Source organism: Mastigoproctus giganteus, chromosome 2, assembly GCF_048544385.1.
Source record: "Mastigoproctus giganteus isolate SK-2022 chromosome 2, ASM4854438v1, whole genome shotgun sequence".
NCBI lineage: Eukaryota > Metazoa > Arthropoda > Arachnida > Uropygi > Thelyphonidae > Mastigoproctus > Mastigoproctus giganteus.
In genome coordinates, this window is record NC_143576.1 from 131,493,921 (window position 1) to 131,506,985 (window position 13,065).

The following is a 13,065-nucleotide window of genomic DNA, read 5'->3' on the forward strand; positions in this document are numbered from 1 at the left end:
AGGGGAGTTCACAAAATAGAGAGGGAGGGAGGGAGGGATAGAATACCAGAAACGGCACCTTATTTCAGTCACATGTACCACAGTCATTCAAAGAACGTGTACTTATGCGCCTGACCGCCATGTTACGGTGGCCTATGTGTTATTTGTCTTGTCTTTCGTCCAAATGACCTTTTCAATCGTCCTCGCGGTCAATACAGTAAAAGATGCGGGTTCGAGCCTGCGCCTGACCAAGTTGGATTTTGGAAGAGGATTACATGATTTTTCTGCCCGAAACTGGAGTTTATTTTTATCTAGAAAATATATAAAACCGACCACACAATGCTCGCAATTTACAAATACAGTACAACAACCATTGCCGTAGTTGCCATGGCCCAAAATGAAATCAACAGATTTCCAAAATTTATTATAAAAGTAGCAAATTTGATCAAATAACAGCCAGAATTCATTGCAAGAAAGCCATTAGCTAATCTGACACCGACACTACTTGCATCACGAACTCAGACGGACTTTTGGAAGCATCCTATTGAAACACCTCTTCAGGTCATTTCACAGAATAAATACCGACATTCTAATTAGAAAGAGATCAAAATATACCATAATCCTCCCCTTGCTGAAATGGATATAGTTTTTCCTAACCTATATTACTTTTATTATTGTTGAACGTTTGCCTCTAAGCCGTTAATGATTATATGTGTAGTGATACAAGGGCTCTTCCCTCATTTTACATATGTACGAATAGTTTCGGATTTGGGGACTGCTAATGATGCCAAAATATTCAGCTCCGGTAACACTATGACAGACTGGCTTTCACTTCCCTGGAACAATGGAGGATATTAATATACGGTATTGGATATCACAAAATAACATGTTAATCTAGGTTGGGTTGTTTTATTTTGCAAAGGTGAATAATGTCAGGAAGTATCAGGATTTGCATCAATTCAGTTTTTCTTTGGTCAGTTTATCTTTTTTGTTGGATGAAAAACCAGAGTTTCGAGAAGAAAACAAATGTTATCCACTCACGAGGCTTTGCAATTTAGTCACGGTGTGGGGAACCAGTTAATCTTGCAAAGTTCCTCTTATGCAGACGGGATTTGAACCCAGGGTGAAACATTTTAATTCTACAATAATCCAAATATTTCAAATTCATTGGAAAATAAGTAATTCTTCCAGTTTTACCATTATTCAACGCAAACAGATATTGATCGATTCTTACGAATACCTGGGGGCTTCTGTTAAATTCTAGCATGCATTTCTTCTGATATATTTTTTAAATTTTTTTCAAACGCGTTTCTTCAATATGGCACGACTTGGCTATCAGATTTTACCATCTTTAAACTCTACAAGTAATGAATATTTGCCGATGATTGATAAGGAAACTTCGTCCTGCATCAAGCTTATCTTCGCCCAGTCTTTGAAACCGACTGGTGCTTTTCACCAAGTTCCTTCAGAAAACATATATGCTACTACTCACATACATATTCACTGTGTTCATGACTCGGCTTATGTTTTTTCTTTGAGGAAACGTCTCCACTGCTAGCTGGTTAGCTACGATGTAGAAAAGATATGATTCTGTTCCCATTAGAACAGGAGTGACTTTTATGGACTTTTTCCGTACAGGAACGAAGTCTCGAGCAAGGTTTCATGGTTTTCCCTTTTGAAAACTCCGGTTTTTCATTCCCCATAGCAAGCAAATTGACGGAAAAATACACGCCATTTAGAGCCCAAACCATTAAGGAAATTATTGTATGGACTACTATGTTTATACGCAATCCCCTGTCAAGAAACTTTTCTTCTGTTCTTTCGTACTTATCCGTTGTGGACCTTAGATTAATAGTGGATCTTTAGCTACTTTTTGCTTCTCTCACGTACAAAACAGTCCTGATATCTTCATCCCTGCATCATTATGTAATGCATAAGCATTTGTTTCTTAGTCTAGTAATTGAATGCTTGTAACATAATTTGCCATTTCTGTTTTGATGGATATGTTCACACTGTGCACCTAGTGCACAATCTAGTAAATGTTATTTATAGTTGTTCACAATTCTTTTTCGTCTCTTTTTATTTGTTATTATTATTTACTCACCTTAACACAACACTGCCATCGCAGCTGCATCTCTATGGATGAGACGCATATATGAATTGGTGTAAATAACTAACTATCACGTTACTGCTACTGTTCAGATTCTCAAAAATGATTGAATCAGCTTCGATTGAAAATTGATTTAAAGAATATTTAAAATAGTGTTTCCTCGTTCGTTAGGTTTAGAAGCACACCAGTATATAAATAGTGTCGTCATGATGTGGCAAATCTGCAGTTTTTCTTCTTAACCTGTATGTTATGTTATATTCTTTCTTTTATCAAAATTCCCTCCCATAATCTCATTACTCATTTAAGATTGTAGGTCCCTGGTCGTGCAGTTAATAGAACTCATAGCTTTTGTTTTTACCATTAATAAAAAAAAAAAAAAAAACTTTAGTGAATGTATAACGCATAATTAATGACTGGAAACATTTTAAACTTCTACGAAGAACTATACAGTTTACTCAATCGCTATGGTTACTTACCAATTCAAACGCATATAAAATAGAATTTTAATAAATTTGCAATCTGCACCAGAGCGATTTTTTTGAGTGTTATATATTCATCAAAGATTTTTTTTGTTTGTTTGTTTGGTAAGTAACGTTTATTCATAAATACAAATAAATGTAGTATTTGTGCAAAGTAATGTCAGAGAAACATTCCATGAACGATTACGATTTAGAAAGCAGTAATAAATTAACAATTATTTAACTTTCGCGTAGAATTTTTACAGAAACCATATACGGAAATGGGTACTTTGTGCAGCTGAAACCCAAGATCTTATTTTGACCTGTGATATTCCTGACATGACGTAGGCAGCTCAGTTTTAATACTGAATGAAGGCAAATAACGTAACAGAATATCTGATTATCAGTTACGTCATTGTGTTATATGAGTGTTTAAAGTTAAGTCTTTCGACCCTCATTAAATAAATTTTAGAGATATTTTTCTAACTTCATTCAATAGCTATGACCTGTAAACCTGTGGCCTGTTATTTAGAGTTGCTCTATTATGTAGGGTGGTAAAAAAACATGCTGCTAAATATAAAATTTGTAGAAAATGCATGATTAACGAATTAAATGTAAGTTAACAAATAGTTTGATTCGTGGTATGATTATGTTAATAATTGAAAAGCAGTTAACTAGAAAACATTGCTGGAGTAAATTAATACTGAGGGCAGATTATTACCATGCTTTGACATGATAATAATCGATCTCAGTATCCATGTAAACGTTTTAATTTTAGGCTATGAGGAAATGATATTTCTAATAAAACCCAGAAGTATGCAATTACTAATTTAGTTTATTCCTATTTGAGAATAAACGGAAATGGGTATTACTTTAATACTAAAATAATCAGAAGTGTACCAGAACAATTTGCTCATTTTATTCCTTAGAAGGACAAAAAAATAATTATTAAAAACACCAAATAAAACTTTTCAGCTCTCAAAACAGATTTATATTATATGTTTTATTCCAAAATAACGATATATTTAATATTTGTTTACATCATTACTAAAATTTCCTGTTTTTGGTCTTGGTTTATTTCCTATAAACCAAGAGCAACGAGGCTCAATATGTCCATTATTTAAATCACAATTAATGATCTTAAGAGTGTCCTATGAAAGAATTAGAGGGAACTCTTATGATTATTAACTAAAATACTATGTATAACTTTCATAAGTTTAAACTGTGCTTGTGTAAAATTTGTCATAACTGCAAAGGGGAAAATATTAATTAATAAGAACTGCATAGCCAATACGCCTTTCTCTCTGTTCCTGTTATTCTCTATTTCTAATATGTTCAGTTTAATTTCAAGAAATACGCGGATCAAGTACCACCAGGTGGCAGCATATGATAATGTCGTATATTCGTTTATCGAATGGATTACGATTCTTCTTCTACAAAGAAATCGTTGTGTGCTGAGGTGGTAAAAAAATAATGTCGAAGGTAAACCAAATCGTGTATAGGTAAGATGTCATTTGAAGATATTCGAAAAAATAAATAAATATTTCGAAGTAATTAACTGATATTCTGAATGATCATAAATAAGGGTTACCACTATCGTTGCAAATACAGGTAACTGGGATTTTTCCATCAGCTTTCTAAGTGAAGAATACAGCTTTATGAAACATATGGATGTATAATCGAAATACTAATAAATAATTTAATTTCACAACGTTTTTCTTTACGCAACGCTCATAGAATCATCCATTTTAATTCGAAAATTCATTCAATACCTATGACGCTGTAGATGCCATTTACAATTACTCTATAAATGGCGTTTTCATTTAAGTAATACTTTCATTCGAGCTTCAAAGAACATGGCATGATAGCATGGATAGGATCGTATTCTCTCAGCCTGCAGATAAGGAGGGCGATGGGTTGTGCCTGAGAAATGTATTAAGAAAGGAAGTAAATATGTAGGGATTTAATAAAAGAGTCTTTATAGAATATACTACAGATGTGATTTCGTTTGGAATATGTGTAATATAGTACGATATTCAACAAATCGCATCACGTTTTCGTTTGATCGAGAAAATTAGTGAAATTCGGAAAAAGGTTATTTCTTGCTAATGCTGCTGGTCGTTATTTCGACTCTTTTGTTATTCAGAGTGACCATTTATATTTAGTATTTTTATTTCTGTAATAAAACAGAGGTGCACCAAAAAAGAACTATACATGTAATATAAGATAAAACTTCCATATTTGTATTTTACATTAATATAACAAATGCTTGTTTTTTGGTCCTTTGTTTTATATAGAAATAAGTGTCAAATATAATTGGTCCACCCTGCATGATAATCCCTACCAGAAAAACTATACGGTGTCAGTTAGCACAGTAAGGGATGAAATTTGTCTGGCTCAGCTAAAGTAAATAGTAGTAATAGAGGCATGTGATGCAAGAAAGCAAGCAAATGTGCTTATGTAGCATCAGCCAAAAAAATAAAAAAATAAAAATTTCACACAACCATTCCCTCTAAAAGTTTGTCCAATCCCCCTTGAATTTATTTAAGCTATCAACTTCCACAATGACAGATGGAAGTTTGTTCCAGCAATTAACCACCCTCTGGCTAAAGTTAGTAAATTTCCGCACATCTATTCTACAACTGTCTTTCCTCAATTTGTCCCATCAGGTTCGTAATCTGAGCAAGCGGAAGAATCCCATCAGAATTCAGCGTATTCAACCCATTCAAGGCCTTATACACCTCAATCAGATCACATCGCAGGTGCCTAGTCTCCAGCCTCTACAATTTGCAGAACTTAAGCCTACTTGGTACGAGGATCCCTTCGTGCCCCTCACCAATCTTGTTGCCCTTCTCTGTACATGCTCAAGCAACTCTACAGCCTTCCTAAAATGAGGCCTCCAGACCTGTACGCAGTACTCAAGGCGTGGCCTGACCATTGCCTTTTACAAAGAGATAATTATCTTTTCCCTGCTAGCAAAATTCCTGTATATCATTGACAATACCTCATGACCTGCTCTGGCAGCCTGTCTTGCATTGCTCAGAAAACTTCATGACTCCACAATTACTCCCAGGTATTTTTAATTTTCTACCACGCTAAGTGTAGTACCGCACATTTGGTACATTCCTCTGGGGTTACTTTTACCCATATGCAGTACTTTGCATTTGTCAGTGTTAAACTTCAGTTGCCACTTCTCAGCTCATCTGCTCAAATTTTCTAGATCCTGTTGCAGTAGCACATAGCACAGTGCCATTACTGTCATTAACAACCCTGCCAACCTTTGTATCATCTGCAAACTTCGACATTAACCCTGATATATACCTCCATCGATATCATTGATAAATATACAAACAGTGGGCCCAACACCGAATCCTGTGCGACTCCACTAATAACATTAGTCCACGAAGAGCTGTTTGTTATTTGGTTTTTAGGAGCATTAGCAACTAAGGCCATATTGCTCCGGGGATATGCAGTGGCCATTCCTTTACCTTTACCTCCGCATCCTCCGTATTTAGTGGTCACGGGCTCGAACCCCAGTCTAATCAAGAAGCGTGTGCTACGGACTGCTGCTCCTGCCAACCTGGCTCCGGAGGCGCCTCCACGAAGAGCAGCGTCCATTGATACCACGTCCATTGATTACCACTCTGTCTTTTTTGAGAAGAATTTTTTGAGTGGGAGAAGACAGGTTTTTTTTTTATCCATTGTTGCAAATGTCCTAACATTAATAAAGCAAAATATCCTTTAAAAAATTTAATATTTTTTAAAATATAAATTCAGTTTGCTTTGCTGAATTTATATTTATCTCAAAATACAGAATACAAAAGATATAACATATCCTTTGTATTCTGTTGATAACTGTTGCCTAAAAATTTTCTCTATAAGAACACCTCCCCCCTTTTATTTTTGGTAAAATACCTTTCAATAGAATTTTTCTCCTTACATTTATGGAAAATTCTGATAATTCATAAAAGTAAAAAAACACGTAGGCGTATGGATATTATATTACACAAAAAATCAGAACATAAAATTCAAAAATATTGAAAAATATATAAAATACATTTTATATTTTTAATATATATTTAACTCTAGTGCTCATTTATCACTGAATTTGCACCAAATGTACAAATTAATTAAAATATGAATTTAAGCTAAACATTTAATAATTTTTCTAAAGCAGGCAAATTATATTTTATTATCAGTTTCCTCAACTTTAGGGCATTTTCATGCATCTGTTCGCTTATTATGGAAAAATAATTGAGATTCTATGTGCTTGAAAACCTGGATACATTTTATATGGATGACGATTTAACAGAGATGATACTTCATTAACACGTGATTAACTGTTAACCATGCGCTAATGAAGTATCATCTCTGTTAAATCCAAATATTTCAGGCATTAGCAGAGGCATATGATGCAAGAAAGTTAAGTATTTACCTACTTCTCGTCACCCTCTTGAATTGAAATGCCACGAGCCTGTGAATTCTATTGAATTCTATTGTGAATTCAATAGAATTCACAGAACGGCAATTAAAAATTATCCATGCTGCCAAAACAAAAACTGTTTCATCTATTCATTCATTCATGGAGTGTACGGAGGGAGACGCCACCCTTTACTCATAGATCTCGTTGCCTGTGACAAAACTTGTTTAGTATCTTTGCTGACGAAGTGTTGAAATAGCGAAGAAACTGAAAACCCGAATCTTTTTAAATCCACGATGTCTAATTAGTACATGAGGGCATTATTAATCTGTTCTCAGAACAGATTGTAATTATAGTCCATGATTAGCTTGAGCATTATTTGGTTTATTTTATTTATATATAACAATTATTTGTTTGTGATGGTGTCTTTTTATGGGGCAGTTACGATACGAATCCTTTATCGCTAGACTATTACAAATATGATGAACTGCGCTATGTAACTACATTATCTAGACCTCAGTCTGTTCGTGGACAACATTATGAAACGGAAACACTAAAGACAGAAATACTTCCAACCAAATCCGAATGCTATTTTCCTATTGGACTTAGTCTTCTGGTGTAATTGGCCAGACAAAGAAAGATCTGAATGGCTCTTATCGGGATATAAATACGTAGGCCAGTAGCTTTACAACATTAGAACCAAGGCAATGCAAGTGGTCATTTTGTTTGTGCAAAAATTATTAGTGTTCGTTACAGAATTTGAGCAATAGGCAAAAGTCTTTTTACGTGTGCAACCTCTTCGAAAACGTTTGGTATTCGGAGAGGTTGCACACACCTGAATGAATCTGAACTAGGACTTATTATTGGGTTTAAAAGCTGCATGGTAAACATGACAAATCACTGCTCATGTGGGCCGAGCAGCAAGAACTGTAGGTAGGTGTTGACAAAAATAGTTATAGGAAGATATCTGTACCTGTTTCTCTGGTGATTATTAAAATCAAAATATGTGCACATCTGCTAATGGTAAAGTGAATGAAATTAAGGAAGCAATCAAATAAAAACAGAAAATCAATAAAAACTTGGGTGGATAAATTTTTTTCCTATTTTATACTGGAAATTTTTGAAAAATAAAAAAGAAACATCTTAATAATGGAATATGTAAAGGTGGCGAAAGATACTACATGAGACAAAATGATGTGAATTTTAAACTCCAGAAGAATTTTTAAACAAAAGGCTATCGCAGGTTGCAGCCACCCAAAACCAGGGTCGTGCAAAGGCCCGGTTGTAAAAGGGGTTAAGGGGCCTCGTTTATTTATGTTGAGACTTTGATGGCTCCCTTGATTGGGGACCCTTGTGCGGCTCATCCAGTGCACTCCCCGTTTGCACGGCCCTGCACAAAACAATACTTGCCCTCTAACACTGTTAGAAGGTAAGTATTGTTTACCTTCTGTTAGCTCCATCACTCTCCCATATCACCCACCAACTCAATTAGTTCAGTTATAGCTTTCTGATAAATTTATAGTTTGTCCTTCCTATCTTTTAGAACCAGGATATGATAATTTCATCTACTCCATAAATAATCTTCTTGCCAATCGCATGTAAGGTATGTATATCATTTTATTTACTGTATCTGGTAAGTGTGGGATTTTGCCCTTAAGCTCGCTGTCTATCTGTAATGAATTGGTAATCTTCAACCCGTTGACATGAGAAGTAATGGAATGAAGATTAATATGCTCTCTCTCTCTGGTATGGAGATTCTGTTTCTTTGTATCATACTTGTTCTCTCCATATCGTGAAAACACTGATTTTTCTTAAGTTGGATGGACTGTGGTTTAGTAAAATGAAATACTGCTGAAATATAACTTATGCACATGAAGATGTCCTGTAATATACATATACACACACACTCAACAATAATAGGGTCATGAGTGGGTAAACTCGTTTAAATAACTGATTTTGAAAGGTAGTTTAATGAATTGGAACTTAATAAGGAAAAACAAGCCATATTTGTAACTTTTGATAGTGGATCGATAAGACGTATTGATATCGGAATGGCATGCATTTATTCCATGCCAGAATAATAAATACATGCACAGTGTTCCACATGGCATCCTCCTCATTGGATTATTTTGCTTATGTATCAGATTCGGAAAATAAAGATAATAATAGATAATATTTAGTACATGCATTAAGATATTAGCTAAATTACAGTCATGCAGATTATACAGTGAGTAAGCATACTAAAAAAATTAGTGCAATACAGCACATAATAATCATAATATAGAGAACAGCCAAAAATTATGCAATTTATTGTAAAATTCTCTACAAACTATTGGAAACAGGAGGGTTCAAGAAAATTGAAGGTGATTTATTGGTTCTGTAGTGATCGTAGCAATGCAGATTTGTACTGCAATCAATAAGGGACACCAAGTTCTGTACCGACGATCAGCGTCAGAAAAGTGGGGTAGAAAATGAAGTTCAGAAAGTAAGAAGGAGAATGAATCTCTAAAAATGAGTTAGATTGTAGATAAATTGCAGTCCGTGCTTCTGCCTACTTGTATCAAGTGGTAATAAACCGAACCTCTTACATAGGTGTGGTATTCCTTCAGTGATGAAGGATACGCTGGTGGCAACAAAAGAGTAAAGCTGAGTTTTATGGACTCCAACCTGTATGGAGTCTATACTATAATATATTTCCTCATAATTAAATACTGTTTTTCAACGTGAATAACAGTATTGAATATCTGAACGAATAGAAATCGAAGTTGGAATCTTTTTTTTTTCTAGTCTCTTAATAAATCATTTCTTTTCGGATCGAATTTTTTAAAATGGCATCCATTGAGTCAGTTGACATTAAGTCAGTTTTATATATTTCTTTAAAATCTTACGAATTTTACGAGAAAATATTTTTGCGAAAAAAGTGATATTTTTCTCTTTTAGTGATATCGTTTATTCAGTAAGCTTTGTAAATTTGCTCGAACCACTCTTACAAATTATAGTTACAGTTGACTGGTCATACAGCCCTTGTGCGAGCCAGTGACCAGTTTGATGTCACTTTAGAACATCTGGGAGCGAAGAGAGGGGAAAAAATACTTAGTAGATTCAGTTGTAAAAAAGTAAGAGTATTATTTTGTGCCCTTACTAATCTTCCTGTTCTCTGCACTGGTTCCAACAGATCAAAGTCTTCACTGAAATGAGATTTCCAAACCAGTATTCACGATGTGGCCCAGCTATTGCCTTATACAATAGGATAACCACCTCTTTGTCCCTGCTAACAAAATTCCTGTATATTTATGCACCGAGACGACAGCATGTTCAGAGGAGTCTACAAATATAAATACGGTATTATTGACAGAATCCTATGAGCTGCTCTAGTAGCCTGTTTGCACTTCTCAGAAAACTTCATGTCGGACAATTACCCTTAGGTCTTTTTTTTTTCATCCTCGACTACCTTCATAATTTCTTACCACCCAAACAGCGTGTTATTGGGATTATTATTACTACTACTACCATCACCACCCCAAATGCAGTACCTCACGTTTATGAATATTAAATTCAGTTGCCATTTTTAAGCCCCAAAATACCTATATCAGTATCATTAATAAATATTAAAAACAGTTATGGGGAAGGGGCGCCCAGCACCGAATCTTATAGGACATTGCTCATAACATTAGTCCGTAAAGGGTAGCGACTGTTTATAATCACTCTGCCCTTTTTATTACTTGAAAATGTAGTCTTGCTTTCCATTTATGCACTGCCGCTTAAAGCGCATTTTCTATCTTTATCTGCTAATTGATCAGTAATAAAATGGAAAATATGTATTTATTATTTTATTAATATAACTTAATTCCTGTCATTATTGGTCCGTTAATATTTGAGTTACGTTAAATTTTAAATTAATATTTTATATTCATTATTGCTGACTTTACCTTCAATTTTAATTTTGTCTTTCAATTTGCCCTTAACTTCTAACATTTACTGCAGCTACCCTACTTAGCCAAACTCATTTTATGTACTACTCTTCCCACCGAATAGCAACTCTTGACCAAGCACTTCCCACTTTCATGTGTATTCGGGAACCAATCCACTCCTAGCTTGCTTAGAACAGAAATGACCTAGCCTTCATTTCCAAACGTCTAACTACTCCAGGGTCAGAATGTCAAGTAACAACTGTAAAATCTGGGAAGAAAAAAGAAAATTGTCTACTTGACGTAATTTTCTTCAAATATTTTGTGGAAGAGTGTGCAGAGAAACCTTGCTTTAATGGACTATATGGGAATAAGTCCTGCCCATTCAAACCGATCATCCATTAAATCGAAAAGAAATAGTTATAAAATAAACAAATTCTCCCGAACGACCACATAAGATTAGAGAAGTTTAGAAGGTAAGGTAGAGTGTACAAGAATATTACAGCATTTAGCAATCACGTATATCGAACCACGGTCAACTGAAACGTGTGTACTAACGCTTTATAGTCGCCGAAGTTGCTTGAATATTGTGAAAAAAAGAAAAGAAAAGAAAAAAAGTGCTTTACTATGAAATGCATTAAATTTTGGAATATTGTATTTCGTCGCATTTTATTGTGTTGGAGTAGAAGAGCATGAGTTCTCTCTTTTAGAGTCAGGTGGAAACCCGAATAATGCTTCATATCTGAAGAACTCAAGAACCTTCTCTGAAATTCATGAATCCCTACTAATGTGCAACGCCCTCGACAGGCTGGTGAGGAAAATCTTTACTCCTGCTACTTGTTTATTGTGAAAATGTTTTAACCGATGATGAATAACCGGGTGACATAACTGCCTCAGATTGAAGAAGTTGGGTCATCGGGAAGGACGAAAAACATGTTCAGTGGACACCATTCATTAAAGCAAGGGTAATTATGAGATACAATTACATTGAATTTGAAAAGAAATAATAAAATATGTATACACTCAGTGATCACTGAATTGTAACTACCCCATTCCATAATGGATTATGTCTCATAGTTCGCAAAATAAAAAGCTGAACAGCTTCGTATGCCAGAGCAGTGGTAATTTACATCTGGTCGTGCAATTTAAAGTGATTAAGTAGCAGTTATGAGACGTAGTAAAAAGTTTTAAAAGGGCATGATTGTGAGAGCTCGTCCGTCGGGTGCTTCCATATCTGAAACGGCACGTCATGTCGTTTGCTCATGGCCCACTGTACAAAGAACGGTGTCGAACGGGTCAAACCACCTCCCGAACTGTAAAGGATTACGCAAGGTGGATGTTCGTAGTTTCCGATGGGGACAGCCCGTTGTACGGGCTCAGCGGCAGGCCACTGTGCGACATTGACACCGCAATGCAATATGGAGAATGCAAGAACAATATGCAAAATGACGATGCACCGTACAATCAGACGTAGGAACTTCCGCAGCAGACGATCCAAGAGATCACCCTCTCCTCATCGTTGATCTTGCTGCAATTGGAGAAGCATGAGCCAGATACTGAATTGACAGTTAAAAAGGCATGACGTGCTATATTAGAACAGAATATTATTATGGTAGACAGTGTGGATGTAGCATGAGTGGTATCTTTCTGATTATAGGTGGGAGTCTACTCTATGTACACTCCGGCTTCTAAAGAACCTCATGATACATCCTCCAGATGCCTCTTCCGTTGGCAGGTGATGCAGAGCAGTTGTTGAGCCGCTGACGCTTTTCGGGCGGCTTGTATCTGAGAAAATGGAGTTCCAGTGAAGGGTTAGATCCTGTTAGATTGCATTGTAGTTGCTTTCTCGATGGATGACCTGTGATGCTGTGGTGTTATTGTGGTTCCAGGAACTGATTGAGGTATTCCTCTTTACTGTTAACTGTTGTAATTATTCAGGTTTGAGGAAAAGTTGACTTCTTCATTGTGGTGATGATGATCACGAATTGACCCTCTACGACGGAATCTGAGATAATTGTACATAAAAGTTGTTCAGTGGTGCAGCATTGTAAATAAGTTTCAAGTTTGCGCCGAGAAAGCGAGCTAGGACCATATATATATACACACACAGGGTTATTCAAAATGAAGTCCGAACATCGCGAGCGTGGGAACGAAACTTCAGATATTATAACAGGGTTATTCGGACTTCAT

At 35.5% G+C, this 13,065-nt stretch overlaps 1 protein-coding gene and 1 long non-coding RNA gene across 4 annotated transcripts in view; one reads left to right on the top strand and one right to left on the bottom strand.

Annotated features, from left to right (window-relative positions):
- The window catches only part of LOC150089567 (uncharacterized), a 366,068-nt gene that overhangs the window by 131,348 nt on the left and 221,655 nt on the right, over nt 1–13,065 (bottom strand). The gene's annotated exons all lie outside the window — the stretch shown is intronic.
- Nucleotides 3,944–13,065, top strand: part of LOC150089568 (uncharacterized) — a 308,906-nt gene continuing 299,784 nt past the window's right edge. The window contains exon 1 of the long non-coding RNA XR_016548095.1: nt 3,944–4,049. This is a non-coding gene — a long non-coding RNA (uncharacterized LOC150089568). The remainder of the gene's footprint in view (nt 4,050–13,065) is intronic.